Below are 22,690 nucleotides of genomic sequence, written 5' to 3'. Positions count from 1 at the left end.
GGGTGGAGCGATGCGAGTGTGACTGAGTTGTTCAAGTACCTTGTACATACGCTTCGTTGATTTCTTTTCCGCACTATCATAAAAAACCTTTGTGCTTTTTCAAGGTGTTTTATGATTTTTTTTTCAAGTTACTGAAGTATCATATATTACCACTTGTAAATACCATATTTGAGTCTTGTGATGATACGCAACATGTTTTATGAAAGCTTGTCATGGACTACAACAACATCCATGCATGTATCAACGATTGCATACTATTTCGAGGAGAATATGAGACTATGAAGACATGTTCAAAGTGTGGTGCTCACAGGTATTGATAGGACTTGCAAGTGCAAACCATCCCTCAAAAAGTTCTTAGAAACTTTTCACTTATCCCACGCATAAACCACATGTTTTGTATGTCCAACATGGCGATCTTAACAACGTGGCATGTGCAGAATAGGTCCATAGATGGAGTTCAATGAATGTCAGTGGATTCACGCGCATGGAGATACATTTACTCTACCTTCCCAAGCTTTGCGCGAGAGCCAAGGAATCTTCGGCACAATCTTGCTATGGATGGCGTAAACCTATTCAGTTTGTGCTCAACTTCTTACAATGTGTGGCCTATAGTCCTTGTCAACTACAATATCCCTCCATGGCTTTCTACGAAGAAAGGACATATCATCCTTAGCTTGCTCGTTCCTGGCTACTACAAAGTTGAAAATATGGACGTTTATCTTCATCCATTAGTCGATGAGCTTAAGATTTGTGGGAGGAGGGGGTCACCGTGCAAGATATGAGCAAGCGCGATGGTCGACGATCTTCCAATATTCGAGCCATTCTCATGTGGACAATGCATGACTTTCCCGGATTCAAAGAGTGCTCAGTTAAGTAGGCTTCCGTTCTCGTTGATAATATCTATCATAGCTTATTCAAGCTTGTATTCACTGGATAGAGGTGTTGGCTGGTTACCTCAGGTTATCATATATGTCCATTGTGTGGGCCATAGTTAGACTCTCAAAGGTCATGAACCATGAAGAAGATGGTATATCAAGGACATGCCGCTTTCTTGCCAGAGAGTCATGAACTCAGGGAAGGTTTTCTTGGATGACCTCCACTGCATATGAATACCCAAATCTGGTACGAGCTGAAAATGGTCCATACGGAGTCACATCCAAATGGAATGCGACGGTTCTCAATTTTCTACAAGTTGTCATATTGGACCCACTTACAAATCAACCACTTGTTGGATCCCATGCATATTTTCAAGAGCGTGGGCAGCTTACTATGGGACCACATCACAAGAAAGAGAGACACTATAGGGGCATGAATGGATTTGAAGGAGGTAGGCAAGATGGAGGCGCTTTGGCCGTAGTCAAGTAATGATGGTCGCTTGCAGCTATCTCGCGCTCCTTGGGTTTTTTCCACTAAAGAAAAGCACATTGTGAAGCAAATAGTCAAGTATATCCACACTCCGACGGGTATGATGCATTCTCTCAGGTTCGTGTTTTCTAAAGACGACCAATTATCAGGGCTAAAATCCCATGATTGGCATAAGATATGCTAGATTTGTACTATGAATGGATTGTAAGTGGCCTCCGTATTTTGCTATTTGTATTGTAGTCGTTGTTCATAATGCTTCCTCATTTATGGCAGTTTGTACTATTGATCGCGTTTGCAAGATACCTTACTCCAAAAATACGCGGGGTGATTTACAAGTCATCAACTTTAGCGTAATGGATCTCACAAAAGGAGATTAAGACGTCCTCTATTGAATCCAAAAGGTGGGGAGCAGTAGAGATGATTTGTCTTGTTGAGAAATACCTACCTACCAGCATGCTCACAATATAAATCCACCTTCTTATGCATCTTATAGATGAAGTGGAGATTGCTGGACCTGTCTATATGTGATGTATGTTCTTCTTGGAGTGCTTCATGAAAACTCTAAAAGGCTTTGTGCGATAACCAACTCGTCCAAAAGGTAGCATGGTTGAAGATTGATTGGTGTCTCAGGAATTAGTGCATATTTCACAATGGCTACTACCAATGTTGGATTCAGACAAAAATATACTATGGTTGTTGAAGAATGATGATAGACTGATCGGAGATGTGGTGGTTGGAAATGGGGTATAAAAAAGAATGGATGCTGCAATGGAGGAGAAAGTGAATCACTTTTGTATATTGCACCATGCCTCTATGGAGACATGGCTCGCTAGATACTAGCAAGATAGGAAAGATCGGGAGGAAGCGCGATCTGAATTTCGATGTAGTATGCGCCATTGACTAATTCCATATCCTGAGGGCATGGAGGAGATGCCGCAATTCATGTCAATGCGATTGTTGCATGGAGCTTTGACCATAGCATCTTGCGAAGGGGCGGAGGTCTCAATCGAGGAGTGAGAATTCTCGAGGGGATGTAGTCCAAAGGTGATAACGTGTTTAGGGTTTTTCATATCTATATTTTATACGCGACAACTAATTGAGTGTTTCAATGTACAATATAAAATATATAGTGCGGTGTAGTCACACGGATGGCATTTCCACATGGATTGTATTGACAAAATGCACTCCACAACAGATTGTGGTATCATGGCAAGGTTCAAGCAAGAGAGCCGACGACAAGCAATGGATCCAAACATGTTTATAGACGAGATGGATATTTTGGGAACTTGCAAAGTATTGTCACGGTGGATTACCATAGCTTCTCCATGATCCTATTGAATGTGCAATGGTTCAAAGTGGTATTTGAAGGAGCTGGAGCAAAAGTTCGATGAGCTTCATCTAGATTTCTCAAAATAGATTCTGAAAAAAAATGAACAGATTTGTGCAACACGTTTGTGTTGCCAGCCCATTGTGAACAGGTGTATGAACTCGTGTGTTTTTGAATTGTATTACAACATGGTACATGTCACAATAGTTAAATCTCTCTTGCTCATGATTGTGAACATGTAATTTTCTATCCAAACCCCTGACAACCTCGATGGTGGTATGTTATACCTTCAACTCCCCGAAGTGTGAGAGTATATGATCAAAGCGATATTCCGAGCATAGATGAGAATAGTATGAAAATAGAGAGGTTGATATTGCAAGGGGTGGAGGCCACCGAAAGCTTGGAGCATGTAGAGGAGCCAGCATCGGGTAACAATGATGGAAATATAGGAGTCCAAGAATGCTTTGAGAACGAGGTGGACTCATCCTTTTGTGGTGACATGTCTATCGACCTTCCAGTGTATGCGAAGTTGTGTCAGGAGATTGACATGGGATCATAGGATACTCCATACTTGGAGCATCTACCTACTCAATTCATTGACAAATTGCTTATAAGGATACATAAGATATGCATTTTAAGTAAGATCATTTTTTAAAGATTTATATTACCATGCTTTGTATGATTTATATTGATTATGCTAACATGATTTTTTGTCTCTGTAGGTGACCTTTGTGGATATTTAGATCATCACAATGAGTCGAGGGATGAGCGACGAGGAACTACAGGAGATCTTCATGCATATGTCTCCAGATTAGATAGCAAGATTCACAGATATGGCGGACCAGGAGCTGTCTTGGATACCATCAGGCCATTCTATTAGATCTACTTCGGTGAACTCTGATGCTTCAGTTTCCTCTAGACGAGGTCGATGCTCTAGACTTGGGCCAGACAGAGAGAGTGGTTCAGGGAAATACTGCGGAGACTTGGATGCATTGAGCCTGTAGTCGGCTCAGGATATAGCTGCTACTCCTCGCTCTCATGGTGGTTCGAGAGAGAGTGGCTTAGGTGGTTGTTGTGGAGATACCGATGCAGTGTTTGTGTCTCGTCGTTCTACTCGAGTTCCATCACCTATAGGATTTGTCACACTTGTGGAGACGTCTACTCTAGTCACTCCAGTTTTTGCTCAGCCATCCGTAGGTGGCACCGCTATGGGTGCTACTCTAAGAGATACTATCCCTGTAGGTACACCAGATATATAGGGGTCTCGTGGATATGCCCAAGAGCGTGGTCGCAAGTGGGAGAGGACACATCTTAGGCATATCCCACAGGGGTAGGCCTACCTTGTAGATGATAGGACAAGAGTCATCATCATGAATGATTAGGGGAGGAGGGTGATGGCTCATATGAGAGAGTTATGCCAACAAGTTTTTCGGGACAACGTTTTGGATCATTGGAAGAATATACCAGAGGGGAGCAAGGACTACACAATAGGATCCTTGCATGAGGAGTTTCTGGTACCAGCCACAGCAGCAGATAGGTTTTCCACGGGCTGGATGATGGAGTGCATATGTGCATACATGTCACACACACGATCGGACACATGCAAGGCTCTCAAGAGTGGGGCTTCAAAGCCCGAGTGGCTAGACGCGGATGACTCGTGCCAACTCAGGGAGGAGGCTACAGATTCTCCAGGATATTGGAGACAACAGCACGAGGTAGCGAGGGCACAACTAAAGGCCGGAGTGGTCCATCATCTTGGGAGTGGCAGCCACAGGACATATCTAGAGGACTTTGTAAGTTTTTCTTTTGTTCTGCTTGCTTATTTTTTTACAATATCCTTTGTACTGACAATCATGTTTCTAACAGTTGTATTTTTTTTTTCTTTGCAACACTCCATTACAAACCACGTTCGCAGCGGCCTAAAGAATTGATATGCAGAGAGGCACGATCTCACTACATGGATCGACCGATTGTATGGATGTGGCGGCCCTATAAGTCACTCATCTTTCTTGTCCATAGTTACTAAGTTTAATTAAGATGCATTATTGTATGGTGAACTGATGTGTAGTTGTTTCTTTTTCCGCAGAGTCCATTCAATGCTCCTTTGCAGCGGGACGAGGTTTCGGATGGCGAGGATCTATAGCTCGCCCTTGGATCCCTGGAACTAACATACTCTTATTTTTTGGTTATGTAATCTATGTAGATATTTTCTATGTAGTAGTAGTATCTTGCCATGATTGTAATAGTTACTTTCATTATGCGATCATGTATTTATTTCATGTATCAATGTTATGATTCAAGTACCCTTTGCCTTTATTTACATGAGCATTGTACACATTACTGAAACTATTTTATATAGCCCAAATAAAACACACAGTGCTGCCCTATCACAAAGAAAATAATTCATGTTACCGTTCCTATTAATATCCCAAATTTACTGCACACGTCGCTATTAGCATCGCAAAATGCTTCGCAAAGTGTCGTTATTAGTGTCACTACCGACACAAATAGTGACGTTGACAACGATGCTAATACCGATTTAAGGTGTCGCCAATAACGACGTTTTTTGCGACGACGGGGGAAATTTTCTTTATGAGGCTTGTATCTTGTAGTGCTTCTCCACTACCTTCTCCACTGCATCCCCTTCAAAGAGTAGGGAATCTATTCATGATGAATATCTTGATTATTACAATAATCATCAAAACCATTTTAAATGTATTCTCCACCATCGTCACGGCAAAGTTTCTTGATGCAAACAACCAATTTGAAGTTCTGCAACATTTTCATATTGCTTAAAAGATAATAAAGCTTCTAATTTTTATCATAAGAGAAAAATAGTGGTGTATCTTCAAAACCATCAATAAAAGTCATAATATATCGATATTGAGATTTTGATGGAGAAAAAGGTCCACAATTATGAGTGTGAATAAGATCAAGTAGATCTCTAGAATGAATTGTGGTGGAAATAAAAAGGGATTGGTGAAAATGATTTCCAAGTACACAATATTGAAAAATACCCATATTAGGATGAGCTTTGAATTCCATACCTTGACAAGGTCACACTAATAAAGATCAATAAGCTTAGAAAAATCAAAGTCAAGAAAGTAATATATGAGATAAAGGAGATCTCCACTTCATCTACGAGATATACCAAGAGGTGAGTTTGTATCATGAGCATGCTCGTGTACATGTACTTTTCAAAGCAACGACCGTCTCCATTGCTCCCTGGCTTGTGAATTCAATAAATGATGTCTTAATCTCCTTCTATGAGATCGAATACACTAAATTTGACAACCTATAAATCATCGAGCATATCTCTAGAGTAAGGCACCCCACAATCGCAATTGATAGTACAATGTGTCAAAAATTTGAAGCATTACAAACATTAAATATGCACTAAATAGCAAAATACTCTATCAATCATATACCCACGAACTCTTTTTTGACAAGCCACATTAGGTGCATTCCTTGGGATGAAGCATCACCTCTCTGTAGAAATTTCCAAGGCATGTCTAAAATTTTTATATGTAACATTCAATTACTTTGTGAATGTAAAGCATGATTGATACGCAATTTTCTTACCGATTACTCAAAGTCTAAGATCACATGATAAATGATCTCCGATTGAAACTCATTGAAGCATTGTAGGTGGTCTGTGGACAAGCCACACTTTTGTCTGATTGCCAGCTTGCAGTGAGTACAAGGATACGTGAGACATGCATATTAAGATAGGCCTCGCAATCTTGGATGTCACGAGCATCATCATTCTCCATTTGGTCCATGTTACAACAAACAATATGTTTTTGTCTCCTTCATTGATGATCTTTCTCCATTTTAATCTCTACTTACCTTTCTCGCTCTCTATTCTTATATTTTTTTCCATTCCTTTTCTCTCTTCTCTCTTTATTTCTCTCCCTACCCCTCTTTATCTCTCCCCTTTCCTTTCTTTGTTTGCCTCTTTTCATCTCTTTGTTTCTCTCCCCCTCTATCTTTCATTGTTTCTCTCACTCTCTACTATCTCTCTACTTCATTCCTTTCTCTCTCCCCTCTTTATTTCTACTCCATCCTTCCTTATATCTCCCTTTCCCTTTCTTTGTTTACCTCTCTTCATCTCTTTACTTTTCTTCCCCCTTTTCTCTCTCTCTCATTGTTTCTCTTTCTCTACCATTTCTCTACTTCTCTCCATTCCTTTTCTCTTCTATTCTCTTTACCTTTATCTTCTTTTATCTATCACCCTTGCTCTTTCTCTCCTCACTCCTCTTTTCCTCCCCATTTCTTTTCTCTGCCTAGCTCTCTATCTATATTTACCTCCCCTCTCTATTTCTCTCCCTACCCCTCTTTCTCTTTCTCTTTCGCTTTTGTTGAGAGTGAAAAAAGATTGAAATTTTGATTGATTTTTGTTGTTTTTTAGGTCTGAATGATTGATTTTTGATGGATTTAGAGTGATGTATGATTGATAATGGAAGTGTTTGAGAGTGTTTTGGATGATATTGATTATGTTTTGGAAACTCATGATGATTTTTAGTGGAGATATGAAGCTCTGGGATATTCTGATAGGTTTTGTTGAGGTTCTAATTGCTTCCATATACCTTTTATATAGCTTTTGTTTTGTTCTAATTTTCTTCTTATGAAGCATGGATTGATCATTGATGAAGATTGAAATCTTTTGAAAGTTTATTGAATAGTTTTTGATAGTTTGGAATGGTTTCAGTATGAGTTATGAGGATTTGATGTTCTCTGATGATCTTCTATAATCCTCTGTAAACCTTTTGTAGAGCCTGTGTCTCTGCTCTGCATCTGTTCTATATCTGCTCTATTCCTCTTCTATACTGTTCTGTAGATCTTTTGTAAGTGTTGTGTAGAATGTATGTGTGACTTTGGAAAAGTTTTCAAACTTTTGGAAAGGATGAATCTAAGTTCAAAAGAGCTAAAACCAATGGAAGAAGCAGTTGCAGAAGACTGAAGAGAAGACTGGAGTGACAGTGATAGTAGTGAGCTATGAAGAGACACTGTAGTGGCTCTGGTGCCTCTTCACATCAGACATATCTCTTAGGAGTAGTATCCATGACCTAAGAAGGATTATTGAGAGTCATTATGAGAGTATTGTAGTGAGGAGATGATGTACTATTGAGAGAGAGAGAGAGAGAGAGAGAGAGAGAGAGAGAGAGTCAGAGATAGTCAATTCTATCAAAATAGTGTAATTGTATATGAGAGATTGAGAGAGAGAACTATGAAGACATTGAAGATGCATACTATGTGATCTATTTCCATTCAAAAATGGTGAATTCTTTTATGTTCATTGTTATATTGATGGATTCTATGAAGATGTTGAAGATTATGGTTGATTCTATCAAATTCGTGGGAGATATCTACTATGATACTGCATGAAGAATTATTGTTTTCTTTGTTTTGATCATCAAAAGAATGAAATAAAAGCTTGTTGATGTTACAAGATAGATTTTCTTACAGTAGAATCCCCTTTTCTTTGGTGTTCCTCTTGGGGCTCCATATTTTTGGTGCACAGCCGGGGAAACCTGCCATCAACAAGCATCAGAAGAGGCTGAAAATGAAGGAAATGGCATTGCCAAGAAGAGGAGAATTCAATGGATGTTTGCAAAGTTCCTTCTTCCACTGAAGAGTTGGAGATTCTCATTATCAAATCCACTTTCCACAAGAAGTTCATCCCACAATGGCGAAAACATATCACCATCATGATGCAGGCTCTATGCGGTGGACTGTTTCCTCTTCCTGTTGTTGTGAAGCAGCAAAAACTTGCATCTTGGTGGCAAATTGTTTGGGAACAAACTGAAGAGAAGAATCAGAGAGAATGACCATCCATGGAAGATTTGACATTCATTGAGAAGTTTCGAGACATCATCAAGTGGGAGATTGTGAAGAAGCTTTAGGAGTCGTGGTCTGTGGAGGTTCACGAAAACAAGAAGGAAAAGAGTTGGAATTTGTTCGTGGATGCTCAACAACAAGATACGTGGGATGCTTGGTGCACTGACAATCTTCTGTTTGTCCAATTAGCAACCCACTGGAAGTTGGTAGACAGAGTGTTTTTCACAACATACACTATTGAAACCCTCAGAAGCTAGCATTATTATAATGGCACAACAATGATCTTAAGAAGAATGAGTTTTGATACTTTTAGAACAAAATATCTCCCCCTCTGTAGTGGTTTGAAAGCCGAATTCAAAGATGTTAAAAAGAAGAAAGTAGAAGAGATGTTGGCCAGAGAATCCCCCAAAGAGACTGAAGATCTCTCTGATTCTATTTTGTTGAGTACAGACCAACTGGTTGGAGCCAAGTCCCTAATTAATGACGTAATCAAGAGGCAAGCGTTAGAACGAGTCCAGAGGTACGTGAGAAGAGAGAAGGCAAAAATCAAAGCTGAGAATGAGCTTGCAGTAGAAGCCTCCTTTGACGCCCTAAAAGCACTCTTTACAGAAGTCCCCATGGCAACTCAAGGTCCCCTTCCTAGTCTGATTTGTCCTGGAAATATTGATGACAGGCCAGCAAATGTAGTCCCATTGCCAGTTTTTAAGGGAGAGTACAATGAAGACCCTGATCTTCATGTAGCTGAATTCATGGTAGCATGTGTGACTAACAATGCCCAAAGTCTTGAGCATTGGTTAGCAATATTCCCCGCCACTTTCAAGGGGGCAGCGTTTTAGTGGTATGAGATACAAGCAGTATGAAGTTTTGGCATATGGGACCTAAAGTTGGCCTTCCTTACTAAATTCAGGCATGAAGGTTTTGAAGAGCGGATGCGAGAGGAGTTTATGAACCTAAGTCAGTCCTCTGGAGAAAGAGTAGAAGCTTATGTCTCACGAATGGAATCCATCCTGAAGGGATGGACTAACCATCATTTGGATGAAGGTACTCAGAAAGGAATGTTTCTCAGAGGCCTACAACCAGAAGTTTGCAAGTTCGTGGAATTGAGAAGACAAGTCAATCTGCAAGCTGTAGTGGAAGGTGCAAGATTGTATGACGAAGTTGAAGCAAGGCTATCAATGACTCCAGTAAGAGGAGTCTTACCTCCTTCTATGCCAGGAATGGTATACCCACCAAATGCAGTCCCAGGGACAGTTCCCTACCTCTATCCCCAGATGCAAACAGTGCCGCAGTATAGTGCACCTAATCCACTGTGGTCACCACAGACGACAGTGCCTCAAATGATAGTTCAACCACAACAACAGTGGCCTCAAACAGTTCCTCCAATGGCAACTCAACAACAGTGGAACCCTACAAACTCGAATTAACAATCCCAAGTCTCAGCAGGAGCTCTGAATCAGAACCAGAACAGAGGACCCTCTGGATCAACCCAACCAGTGTATGCAGTAATTACAGAAGCTTCCCAAAACCCTACTACAAGCACTTCAGGGGGTGAAAATCTGAAGGACTACTTATCCAACTCAGTTGCAAGTATCAAGAAAGAGCTTATAGATGTGATTACAAAGCAGCTAGAGATGCTAAAGGTGAATACCACCAATATATCAACCCCTACAGGAGCGGGAAGAGATGTGATGCGCTCTAATACATGGTATGAAAAGTGTCATCAAGCAGGACATTTAGCCACTAAATGTACTCGAAAACCAACCATTCCTGGAGCCTTCTGTTCCTACTATTTACAGAACAACCATACTGAGGATATTTGCTCTCTGAAAAAGAGATGCACAAACAAAGACAGAAGGACGAAAATGCACGATTTAACTTGCTAGAGTCCAAAATGACAACACAAGATATTGGACCAAAGCCTAGGGAGTTTGGTCCTAATTTCGGTCCAAGGAGGTTTCCCTCTCAAAGTTACAGAGGACGACAGTCTGGCGGTGGTCAGAGATCAAAAGTGGAATGTTATAGGTGTGGAGAAAAGGGTCATATCTCCCCGAATTATCCAAACCCTAGACAATCTTCGGATTGCAAGCCCTTATGCAGCCGATGCAAAGGCAAAGGCTACACTGCAAAGGACTGTCCAAGTCCAGCCCCTGTAAAGGCCAATGGCACTGATAGCCAACAAAAGGTATAAGAGCCTGCCTCCAATTTGGTAGAGTTGGAAGTTGCCGCTGTCACACATGCCAAGAAGAAGGAACCAGTTGTGCAAGAAGAGAATAATTCTCCTACCAAGACTGTGAAGTTCAACCTACCAATAGAGGGACAAAGTAGAACAGAACAAAAGAGTGCAATACAGAGCATTGTAGTTCCACAGAGAGTCATAAAGACAGCCCCAAAAACAGGACCAGAGGTCTAGGAGATAGACGATGCAGAAGCACCTTCAGCAAACAGAAGAAGTGCCGATGTTGCCATTACTAGAAGAAAAAGGAAAGATGAAAATGGGTGTAGCCCCATTCCCTAGCAAACTTGAGAAGCCTGTGGATCCTATAAAAGATTATGACTTGGTCAAAGACATTCCGACAGTTACTGATGTTGTCTCCCAACTGCCAAAAGAAATTCAAAAGCATCTTGACAAGAAGATGGGGATTAAGGATCGCTCCTTCAACAGCAACCAAGACCAATAAGGCCCCAGAGCCTGTAAAGGAAGTAGATGTGGCTAACGCCTTCCTAGATCCTGGAACCCTAGAGATTAGTGTATGGATAGAAGGATGCTTTATTTCAAATGCATTGATTGATGGAGGCTCATCAGTAAACATAATGACAGATGTGACAATGAAAGACTTAGGGTTGCAAGGAATTCAACCTACACAGTCGCTTATCAAATTGGCAAATCAAAGCAGAATTAAACCATTGGGCATCCTCCCATACGTAAAAACAACCCTTGTAGGAAGAGACTATTGGCTGACATATTTGGTGGTCAAACCAAATTCTTATGGGACCTCATACCCTCTGTTGTTGGGAAGACCTTGGCTTTTTGAAGCGAGAGCCAGGACGGACTGGTTCAAAGGAACCCTAACCCTAGGTAGAGAACCCAACAAAGTGGTGTTAAAGTTGTATGGATCGCAAAAAAGCAATGGTCCACATCCATTGAAGTCATAACTGACTCCTCCAAGGAGGTAGCAGATGGTACATCAGGAGATGAAGAGACTGTTAAACAGATCTTTCCTAAGAAAACAGAGTCATAGTCCCTATTAGTGGGCACTGTAAGCCAACTACAAGGGGAAGCAAAGTCCTTGTCCATGGGAGAATACCTCTTGCCTCAACTCGAATTGACTTTTGAAATCACCTCTGACAGTGAAATAGAAGCATGGATGTATTGTTCTCCTTGTTACATGGCAGTCACACAGAGACAGAGCAAAGATAGAGCAGATGCAAAACAAAGACAGAACAGAGACAGAGCAGAGATAGAGCCAGAGACAGTCATAGAAGTAGTAACAGAGACAGTCACAGAGACAGTAACAGATACAGAGATAGAGTAGATGCAGAACAGAGACAGAGCAGAAACAGAGATAGAAGCCGAAGCAGAAGCTGATGCAGAGGTAGAAGATCTGTTCTTCTTCTACACAAAGCCTCTACAGAAGTCGAAACAGGGCCTCCAGAGGAAGAGGATGAGAATGATGAGGAAGAAAATGAAGCAAGCTATGAAAGTGCAGATGAAGAATTTCCTCTTATAGCGCATGATCTTGTTGATATCCCTACAGAGACCTTAGAGGCCGAAGATCTCACGGTGCTGGATGGAATGACCATGGTTCCACTTGGGTTGGCCAATGGACCACAAAGTATGCAGAATCTGCATAAGCAATGGATTAAAAGCATAAAAGTTCACCAGTGGCTCTTGTCGCCCTAACTCTTCAGTCCAGAGAAAAGATGATGATGATGCCCCTTGCCAACAGAAGCCAGAGCTATCAGAGCCACGGCTTCTAGAAGGTCCGTGCTATGTGACATTCCTAGACACATCCTCTAAAGATGAATCCCTAAGTCTAGAAGAAATTACTACTCACACAAAAGCAAACAAAGCTCTGATACCCTTCCTACAATCTCAACAGACACAGGAGTCATCTGTTCAGAAGGACACTAGTTCTAGTGGAACATCAGACGATGACACTACTCCCTTCAAAGAGTCAGACCTCTATCCAGAAGCAGTCGGTGGGACATTTATCCGCGAAGTGGAAAGTGAAAGGTAAGTGACGTTCTTGGATACTGATGGTACTGAATGTCACTTGAAAGTGGGTCTCAATCTTCCAGAAGAAGAATTAGTGGTCCTACGAGACCTACTCAAAGAGAACTTAGACGTGTTTGCTTGATTGTACAAAGACCTAAAGGGGATTGATCCCACAATATGCCAACATCACATTGACCTAGAGCTTGATGCAAAACCTATAAGGCAAAGAAAAAGGCGTATAAATTCTAAGTATTCTGTTCTAGTGAAGGCTGAATGATTGAAACTTCTTGAAGCTGAGTTCATTTATCCTGTGGCTAACAGTGAATGGGTTTCGCCCATTGTGGTAGTACCCAAGAAGAATGGGAAACTTTGAATATGTGTGGACATTTGGAAGCTCAATTCGAAGACGAAGTAGGATCATTTTCCTATCCCTTTTACCAACCAACTGTTGGACACAGTGGCAGGCCATGAGCTGTATTCCCTCTTGGATGGATTCAGTGGATATAATCAAGTCCAAATCGCAGAAGAGGACCAATCCAAAACAACCTTCATCACAAAATGGGGGACCTATGCCTATAGAGTGATGCCATTTGGGCTCTGTAATGCTCCTGCCACCTTCCAACGAGTAATGATGGCTACCTTCCAGAATCATTTGCGTGATTTTATTGAGGTATATCTTGATAACTTTTGTGTCTATAGTTTGATCCATGAGCACTAGGGACACCTAAAGCAATGTTTTGAGAGATGCCAAGAGTATGGGATTTCTCTCAACCCCGATAAATGTGTCTTTGGCGTCTCATCAGGAGTTCTTTTGGGCCATATTGTCTCTGCACAAGGGATTGCAACAGACCCGACGAAGATTGAAAAGATTGCTGCCTTAATAGCACCAACAAACCTCAAGCAATTGAGAGGATTTATTGGCCATGTGGGCTACTACATAAGATTTATTGCACATTTTGCAACCAAGGAAGCTCCTCTGCACAAGCTCCTAAGGAAAGATGCTAATTTTCTTTAGAGTGATGATTGTGAAGAAGCCTTTAATGCCCTCAAACAGTGCCTTATCAAAGCACCTATCTTACAACCTCCTGACTGGACGAAGGAGTTCCATGTGCACATAGATGCATTAGTTGAAGGGCTAGGTGCTATCCTATGTCAAAAGTGTCCCTCTAAATTAGATCATCCAATATATTATGCAAGCCGTCGGAAGGTCACTAATAGGGAATGGAACCACACAGTGGTAGAGCTTGAGTGCTTGACAATAATGTTTACATTGGAGAAGTTTCAACACTATTTATTGTCAACGCATTTCAAGTTCTACGTGGATCATGAAGCCCTGTCCTTCCTGATGAACAAAGCAGATGTTAAAGGGCAGTTGATGAGATGGTTACTCCTATTCTAGGAGTTCAATTTTAAAGTGGTCACTAAGCTTGGCCGTTCCCATGTCCTAGCTGATCATCTATCACAGATCCCTCAAACAAAATAAGAGGAACATGATGATCCTAACCTTCCTGATGCTTCTTTGTTTCTAGTTGAAACAATTACTCCTTGGTATGCAGACATAGCCAACCTCGTGGCAACTCAACAGCATCCTCCTGGCATTTCAAGCAGTGAGAAGAAGAAGCTTCTATTAGAATCAACCCCCTACACCTTGCTAGGCGGTGCACTATACAAGAGAGGCAAGGATGAAGTGATGTGAAGATGTGTTGTAGGGGATGAAATCGGCATAGTATTGAAAGCATGCCATGACGAACCATGTGGTGGACACTTCGTGGGAGAAGCAACAGCCACGAAGGCTCTGCTAGCAAGATACTGGTGGCCGACCCTCCATAAGGATGCATATGACTACTGCAGGAGATGTGATGCTTGTCAATGAATGGGGAAGCCCACCAAAACAAGTGGCATGCCACTACAACCCATTCTTCCCCTTAAGCCGTTCGAGAAGTAGGGGATTGATTTTGTGGGTCCCATTGATCCAGCTACCGGACGGAAGTAGAACAGATACATCTTAGTATGTACGGATTATGTCACAAAGTGGTGTGAAGCTAGATCCCTGAAGATGGACGATGGTAACAGCGTAGCTCTGTTCATATACGGGAATATTATCACCCGTTTTGGTAGTCCCCCAAGCTGGTAAGTGATAGAGGTACTCATTTCCTTAACAAAATCATGGAGGAGTTGACGGAGCTGTATAAGATCCGTCATTGTAAGTCCACTCCTTACTATCCTAGACCCAACGGCCAAGTTGAAGTCACCAATTGCATCGTTTGCTCGATCCTGACAAGAACAATTGTTGCACATCATTGCAACTGGGACAATTGACTTATAGAGGCCCTCTAGGCATACATAACCTCCCATAAGGTAGCTACAGGATAGACCTTTTTCCAACTAGTATATGGTACCGAAGTCGTCTTCCTTGTTGAGCTAGAATTGCCCTCTTTGCGAGTGGCAATTAAAGAGTGCTTGGGAGATGATGAGTCACTCAACGCTGCCTCTTGCACTTGGAATGCTTGGATGAGATACACCGGATGGCTCTACAGTGCATGAAAACCACTCAAGCGCGACGCAAGGCCTATCATGACAGTTTTATCAAGCACAAGGAGTTCAAAGAAGGTGATCTTGTCCCAGCCTATGATTCGAGATTTGGCAAGCTTCAACAACAATGGATGGGCCCATACAAGGTACTTGTTGTTAATCCTAATGGCTCTGTTCAGGTGCAGACCGTTGATGCCTCTGATGATCCTTTCCTGATCAATAGCTATCGTCTAAAAAAGTACTTCCCTCCCTGGGGATCTTGACAAACACAGTCGACCTACCCTTCCCCTTTTGGGCGTCGCACTATCCTTCTCGTCATGCTTCTGATAGCCCTTATGATTCTCCTCATGAGGCGGTCTCCTTCTACTAGCCTCTGACAGATACCTCTCAACCCGACCTTGTTCTTTTCTCGTCTAATCCAACATCGGTGGCGAGGTTGGTCCTGACACATGGTATTTCTACCATTCTCTTTCTTCACGAAAAAAAAAGAAAAGAAAAAGAAAAACAAACAAAACTGTTATGGGAGAAAAGAAAGAAATTCCTTATCATAGCAGGCCTCATTCCAAGAAAAGGTGGAAACACTATTGGGCGAGAAGCTGACTGTGGAAAAGGTGGTAACACCCCACAGTTCAGGATAGTTGACTCATCAGCATACCCTTTTCAGTAAGTAGTTTGGAGCCACCTCCCTTGGTGCGCTCTCTCTGCAATATTAGTCCGTCTGCTCTTCTTAACAAATGACCTTTCTTACAAATCATTGAAGTATCAAACTTGTTGGCTGCCTCCCTGGGTACGCCTCGTCTTCAAGATCCTGATGACAACAACAGCCGACATAATCTTCCTCATTAACCCCTTGAGTGATGTGAGCTTTCATCCTAACCGGATGGGGATGTGAGTATGGGCTGCCCTCTGTATCTATCAGTGAGTGTGAGACAGAGGGTGGTGTGAGTGACTAATTTTTTCCTTCAAATCAAATGAGAGGTGAGATGTGTGAACAGAGTGTTGCACACATGGGATGGGCCTCTCAATGCAGAATGCACGATTTGCACTGTACCATAAGGCTCCTTGGCCTTCCTTCTTGCATTGTATGCCATCACAGGGCGAGATGCACAGTTGCACCATCAAATGCGCACAAGGCATACAACCTCCACACAAGTGATAGTGAGGATTACATCAATGGGTTTCAAGAATGGGCTACCCTCTGTATCTTTCAACAGAGAGTGAGATAGAGGGTGGGCTGAGTGCGACTAGTGTTTCCTCAATCAATTATCGAGAGGTGAGGATTGAGGGACGTTACGACCATTGGAGTCAGGTACATTTTTGTTTTCTTATGCACCCACGGGATGGGTCTCTACCATTAGCACAGGACACGCCACTCTGTTCTGTACACTGCACTACAAGGCTCCCTAGCCTTTCTCCCTGTAGCTATGCCAGACGGGGTTGGACACACTAATGCACCATTAATTGTGCACCTTGACCTACTTCCTCCGTACCATCCCTTTGTCGATTCCTAAACCGTGTATGAGATCTGGGTTTTCATCATTATTTCCTCGAGTGATGTTAGTAATGGGGCGAGTAACTACTCTTTCATTCCATTTGAGTGATCATGAGTTGAGTGTAATATCCCTCGTCATCGACAAATTTTCTGGGATTTCTTTCACCAGCTACCTCCCTGGGTGCTACCGCGTGGTCCCTGCCATGAAGGACATTGGACGTGTGCTATGAAGACACCTTGGTACCTCCTACAGCTGACAACAATACAAGATGCAACCTCGATAATCGACATTACTCCTCGATAATATGGGCCAAGTTTTCTAACCCTACACCTTTTGTTTCTCAATGACGGTCATGTCTTAAGTGTGGGGACGTTTGTGGTTGATCTAATGTGTGATACTAGGTCCTTGATGTTCCGTTTACCCTTTTTGCTAAGGTTTTAAGTGTGGGGACGAGTCCCCGCGCGTCTATGTTGCATATCCCCATGCCTATACCTTGCTATGATCATGCATCTATGCCATGACTTTATTTTACCCTAATGGGGTCCCTTTCCCACTCTTCCATTCCATTTCACTCTGTCCTCGGGGTTGTTCCTTGTCCGTTTGCCTTTATTCTTTGTTTTGTGATTTTTCCATGTGAACGCATCCTATGTTCACTGAGAATCACATCCAACCTTAAAGCCTTGTTCCTCCCTTTGAACTACCCATTTTCCTTTTTACCAACCCTTGTTCCGATAACTGGTTCTAAAGTTGTCAATTTTTGAAGCAATTCCCATAAATTGGTCGGTTTTCCATGTGAATGCGTCTTTATTGCTTCGGAACACTGTTCTGAGGTGCCAGCCATTCCCTACCCATTTCTCCTGGAATTTTTACTTTTTACACCCTGTCCTTCTGATGCACGGTTGGTCTGTTATTATTTTTTACGGGTTTTCGAGCGCTTTTCGTGCCTATTTTTCACATTTTTCCATGTGAACATGCCATCTTTTCACCGAAATTCTAGATTAATTTGACAGTCATGTCCCACCCATCTTTTCCCCACTTTTTCCTTTTTCCTTCCCCTTCTTTTGACTATGGGATTTTTAGTTATTAATTTTTTTGAGTATTTTCGGGTGTGTTTTTCATGTTTTTTCCATGTGAACCCCTCCTAATTCCTTCCAAACTGAGTTTGGATGCATCAGCCCTCTGAATCCCTTTCTTCCAAAAATTTTTCCTTTTATCTATCCTCTGTTCCGGTGCACGATTCTGTCCCTATTAATTTTTGAGTCCATTTTCGGGTTCATTTTTGAGGTTTTTCCCATGTGAACGTATCTTATCTCAATTGGAACCATCTGTTGCCATGATAGCATTGTTGGACACATTATTTTGCACATTTTTCCTTCTTTCTACACTTCTTTTCGATGCACAGATTTTTCGGTATTAACACACGTATGTGTTTTCGGGTCTATTTATTGTGTTTTTCCCATGTGAACACCCTGATTTTGCCCTAGAACCCCAGTCGCATTTTTCTATCATTTTGCCCTCATCTCCTAGCACATTGTTTCCTTTTTACAATTTTTCGATCCGACTTACAATTTGGGTTTTATTAAATTTTCTTCCTTTTTGCGGTGTGGCCGCGTTTCTTGTCTCGTGCGTGAACGCACCTATTTTTGGTTTTACGTGCCTCGGGATGCCTCTGTGGCCTCTGTGACTCGCGTGTCACCGTCCCTGCTCCCTCTAATCTCATCGATGCAATTATTTTTACCCCCGCCTGGCGCATGTGTACGAGACGTGGGCGTGCTCATTTTTCCTAACCATAATAAACATAAACCCAAAAAAAAAAAAAACAACAACAAAAACAACAAAATCATAACAATTAAAACAATCCAAAAAAAAAGTAAGAAAAAAAAACAAACACACACACACACACAAAAGAAAAAATAAATAACTAAACAACCATTTTTTTAAAAAACAACAAAACAACAAAACCATAAAGAAACACACAAATTTTTTTTTTTTTTAAACACAACCAAAATTTAAAAAAAAAACAAACACAAAAAACAAATTCACAAACAAGAAATACATAGAAAAAGAGAGAAAAAAAAACAAAAAACAGAAAGCAAAAAGAAATTTTTAAAAATGAATGGTCTTACCTGTGCGCCGCGTGCCGTTTTGCCCTCCTCCTCCTCGTTTTTCCTCTCTCGCGCCACGTGCAGTTCCTCCCCCTGTCCTCCCTCGCCCGCAGCTCCTTCGCCCTTCCTTTCCCTCGACCTCCTCCTCATCTTCCTTCTCCTCCCTCTGCGCGACCACCGCCGCCACCCTCTCCGCGCCTTCTCCGTGCCTCCCCGACCCTCTTCATGCCACCGCGTTGCCCCTCGCGGCCTCCCTCTCTCCACCCTTCGCCCGCCCTCGCCGCCTTATTTCTCCTCCCTCTTCGGCCTCCTCCACCCTCCCTCTCCCTCGACCTCCACCTTCCTCGCCCTCCCCAACCTACCTCTCTTCGCCGCCCCTCTTGTGGACCTCCCCACCTTCCTGCCCGCCTCTTTTTGGGCCCCCCCCACCATCATTGGCCTCCCCCACCATCATTGGCGCCCCTCCTCCAGATTTGGCCCACCTCCAGCTACATTTAACCCTTCTCCAGATTTAACCCACCCACAGTTACCCTAACCCCTAACTCACCCCCCCTAACCCACAGTTACCCTAACTAACCCCTAGTTACCCTTACCCAAGCCCCCTTTCCCACCCCTTCCCACTTCTCCCCTTCACAGCTCCCCTTCCCACCCACACCCCTCTCCACCTGCAAAAACCCTCCCCTCTCCCTCCCTAGTTCCCATGTTGTGCAGCCCTTCTCGGTGTGCGTGTGTGTACGAGTGTGGCCAGTCCGCGTTCACGTGCGAGGACGTACGTTTAGACTTGTCCGTGCGGTAGTGTGTTGCAGTCAGCCGTTCACACGCAGTCATTTTCAGCTGTTCACACACAGCTCAGGTACCAACTTTTAATTTCAAAACTCGAAAATCACATTTTTTTTTAAAACACATTAAAAAACACAATAAACACAAAAAAACTTCAAAAAATCATTAAAATTCATTTAAAATCCAAAATAAATTATAGAAAAATCATTTGCACTATTTTCTAAAGTGGAAATTCAAGAAAAAAAATTCAAAAAATTCAAAACTCTAAAATTCTTTCAAACATACATGCAAAATGAGCAAAATTTATTAAAAATTGGTAAAAATTCAAAAATATTTTCAAAAAAAATTCACAAATCCCCTTGTCCCTTTTGCCAATAATTTCTCAATTGAAAATGCTTCCATAAATGGCCAAAGTATTATTTGAAGCCAAAATCCTAAATTTAATCTCTCATCTCATGAAAATTTATTTTAAAATTCCAAAAATTAGCTGAAAAATCATGGATAAATTCAAACACATTGTGACACTTTGTTGGATTGCTGAAATTCCACCCTTACACTTCAAAACATATTCATGTATCCTATATCACGTTTTAATCATTTTTTTTAAAAAAAAAGAAAAATAATAACAAAAAATAAATAAAATAAAAAATATACAAAATACAAACACACCTAAATTTTTTAAGATAAAAGATTTAAAAAATTAAGAAATAAATAAAAAAACAAACAAAATAAGGTGCTTTATTTTTTCCAGTTAGTGGTTTTTGCTTTTGTGACTGGATTCCTTGCATTTGGGACTACTCAGTGCACCTTCAGTCTTTTACATACACACCCCTACAAGGTATTTATTTTTTTAGCTTTATTTGATCATACCTTAACCACAGTTAATTGATAAAATGAACTTTATTTACCCACTTTTTCACGCGCGCTCAAGCCAAACACACATTTTTCTAATAATTAAAAATCAACCAGTCAATCCCTTTGCACACGCTATGTGCGCTTCAGAGGCACTTTAATTTTTAATAATAAAGGAACCAGCTGTCACAAAAAACACGCGCTGACAAAAAAGCGCTCCACATCACCATTAATTTCCAATTAATGAATTTGCATTTAGAGACCCCAGTCTAGGTATCGCAGTCTGGGTTTCGTTTAAGCACCGTTTCACCCTAATAAATTGTAATTAAAATTTTAAGAATGAACCGCCATTTTTTAATTAAGGTTTATAACCTAATAACATTTCACCCATTGTTAATAATTTCTTAAAATAAATCCTTCATTAAAACCATTTTTTCTCACTGCATTTTTTTTCCTTTTAATAAATATGCTTTGTGGGATGGGCACGTATAGTCCTCTTAGCTAAAATTGTTGGTCAAAGTTATGGTTAGGTCCTGATTAGGTTTTTAAGGTATAATGGTTTGCTTATGTGATACGATTATGGGTGCCGTTTGTAGTGTTTTTTTTTCTTTTTTTTTACCTGATACAGGATCTTGGGTGCCTATTTGTTGCATCGCATGAAGCTTTCGGTCGCATATGTGTAGAGGTCATGTCGAATTTTTTCTAGGATGTGGATTGTTTGGGATGGTCAATTGGTTAGTTACGTATATGTGTGTACTTCTTTTGATCGATTTCTTTTTTATAGCTATTTGGTTATTTTGCAGGCATTCTTTGTTATTGTCTGTGTTTGTGGTGTGTGTGTTTTCCATCTGAATGGCGCCTTACGCTCCTCCTCCTATCTAGTATGTCCCGTGATCAATAGGGATTATTCTTCCCTACTGGCTTTTGAGCCTATAACGAAAGTAGGACTTGCAACTTTCGTGGCTGCTTCATTCCCATTGATTTCCCTCACTGTACTTTTTTCCCCTTTTAATAAACACGCTCTGTGGGATGGACATGTATAGTCCTCTTAACTGAAATTGTTGGTCAAAGTTATGGTTAGGTCCTGACTAGGTTTTTAAGATATAATGGTTTGCTTATGTGATATGATGATGGATACGGTTTGTAGTTTTTTTTTTCCTTTTTTGACCTGATACGGGGTCTTGGGTGCCTATTTGTTGCATCACATGAAGTTTTCAATCGCATATGTGTTGAGGTCATGCTGAATTTTTTCTAGGATGTGGGTTATTTGGGGTGGTCAATTGGTTAGTTACGTTTGTGTATGTACTTCTTTTGATCGATTTCTTTTTTATAGCTATTGGCATTCTTTGTGATTGTCTATGTTTGTGGTGTGTGTGTTTTCCATCTGAATGGTGCCTCACGCTCCTCCTCCTATCCAGTATGTCTCGTTGATCAGTAGGGATTATTCTTCCCTATTGGCTTTTGAGCCTATAGTGAAATCAGGACTTGCAACTTTCGTGGATACTTCATTCCCATTGATTCCAGACGATCCATCCCTGTGTGATGAGTTTCTTGCATCATACAGTAAGAAATTGGGCATGGTTTGTGGTGGTTCCATGGTATTGACACTCCGAGGGTCAGGGAAGGGTTTGTCTCTTCCCTACAAAGGAATACCCTTTGTTACAGCTAGACAATTATCCTCCAATGATGAGAATCTCAAGCTGTTACAGAAGAATACCAAAGAGGTTCTGGATATCAAGAAAGTGATAAACACTTCAGAAGTGTATTTTTCCATGATCACTTATCCTCTTTGGAAACTAGTCTACCAATTCCTCCAAGATAGCTTTATGCCTGCCAAAACACCATCTCATTATTTGCCCAAAGAACTCTTCACACTTTCCACGATGGTGTTAAAAGGGGTTGCTATTGATTGGAGTACTTACCTGCTTACGAAGATGGACCAACATTTTATCAAAGTGACCAGAGGGAATGTCACAAATGTCACTTATGGTTCCTATTTATATGCTTTCTTGACATACTTCGACCTTAAGAAGGGTGTGCTACCACCTTCTCCATCTGATCTAGTTCCTCCTCCACTTTTAGAGGAGTCAGAACCTATTGACATAGAGGATCTTGATTCCCCTCCTCCATTGGTCATTCAGCGGAAGTGCTTGAAGCGTGTGGCAGAGAAAGTTCCCTC

The sequence above is a fragment of the Lygodium microphyllum genome, chromosome 14 (genome assembly GCF_053477565.2).
Source record: "Lygodium microphyllum isolate KBCC chromosome 14, Lygodium_microphyllum_v1.1.10, whole genome shotgun sequence".
NCBI classification, from domain to species: domain Eukaryota; kingdom Viridiplantae; phylum Streptophyta; class Polypodiopsida; order Schizaeales; family Lygodiaceae; genus Lygodium; species Lygodium microphyllum.
Note: the sequence above shows the minus strand (reverse complement) of the source record.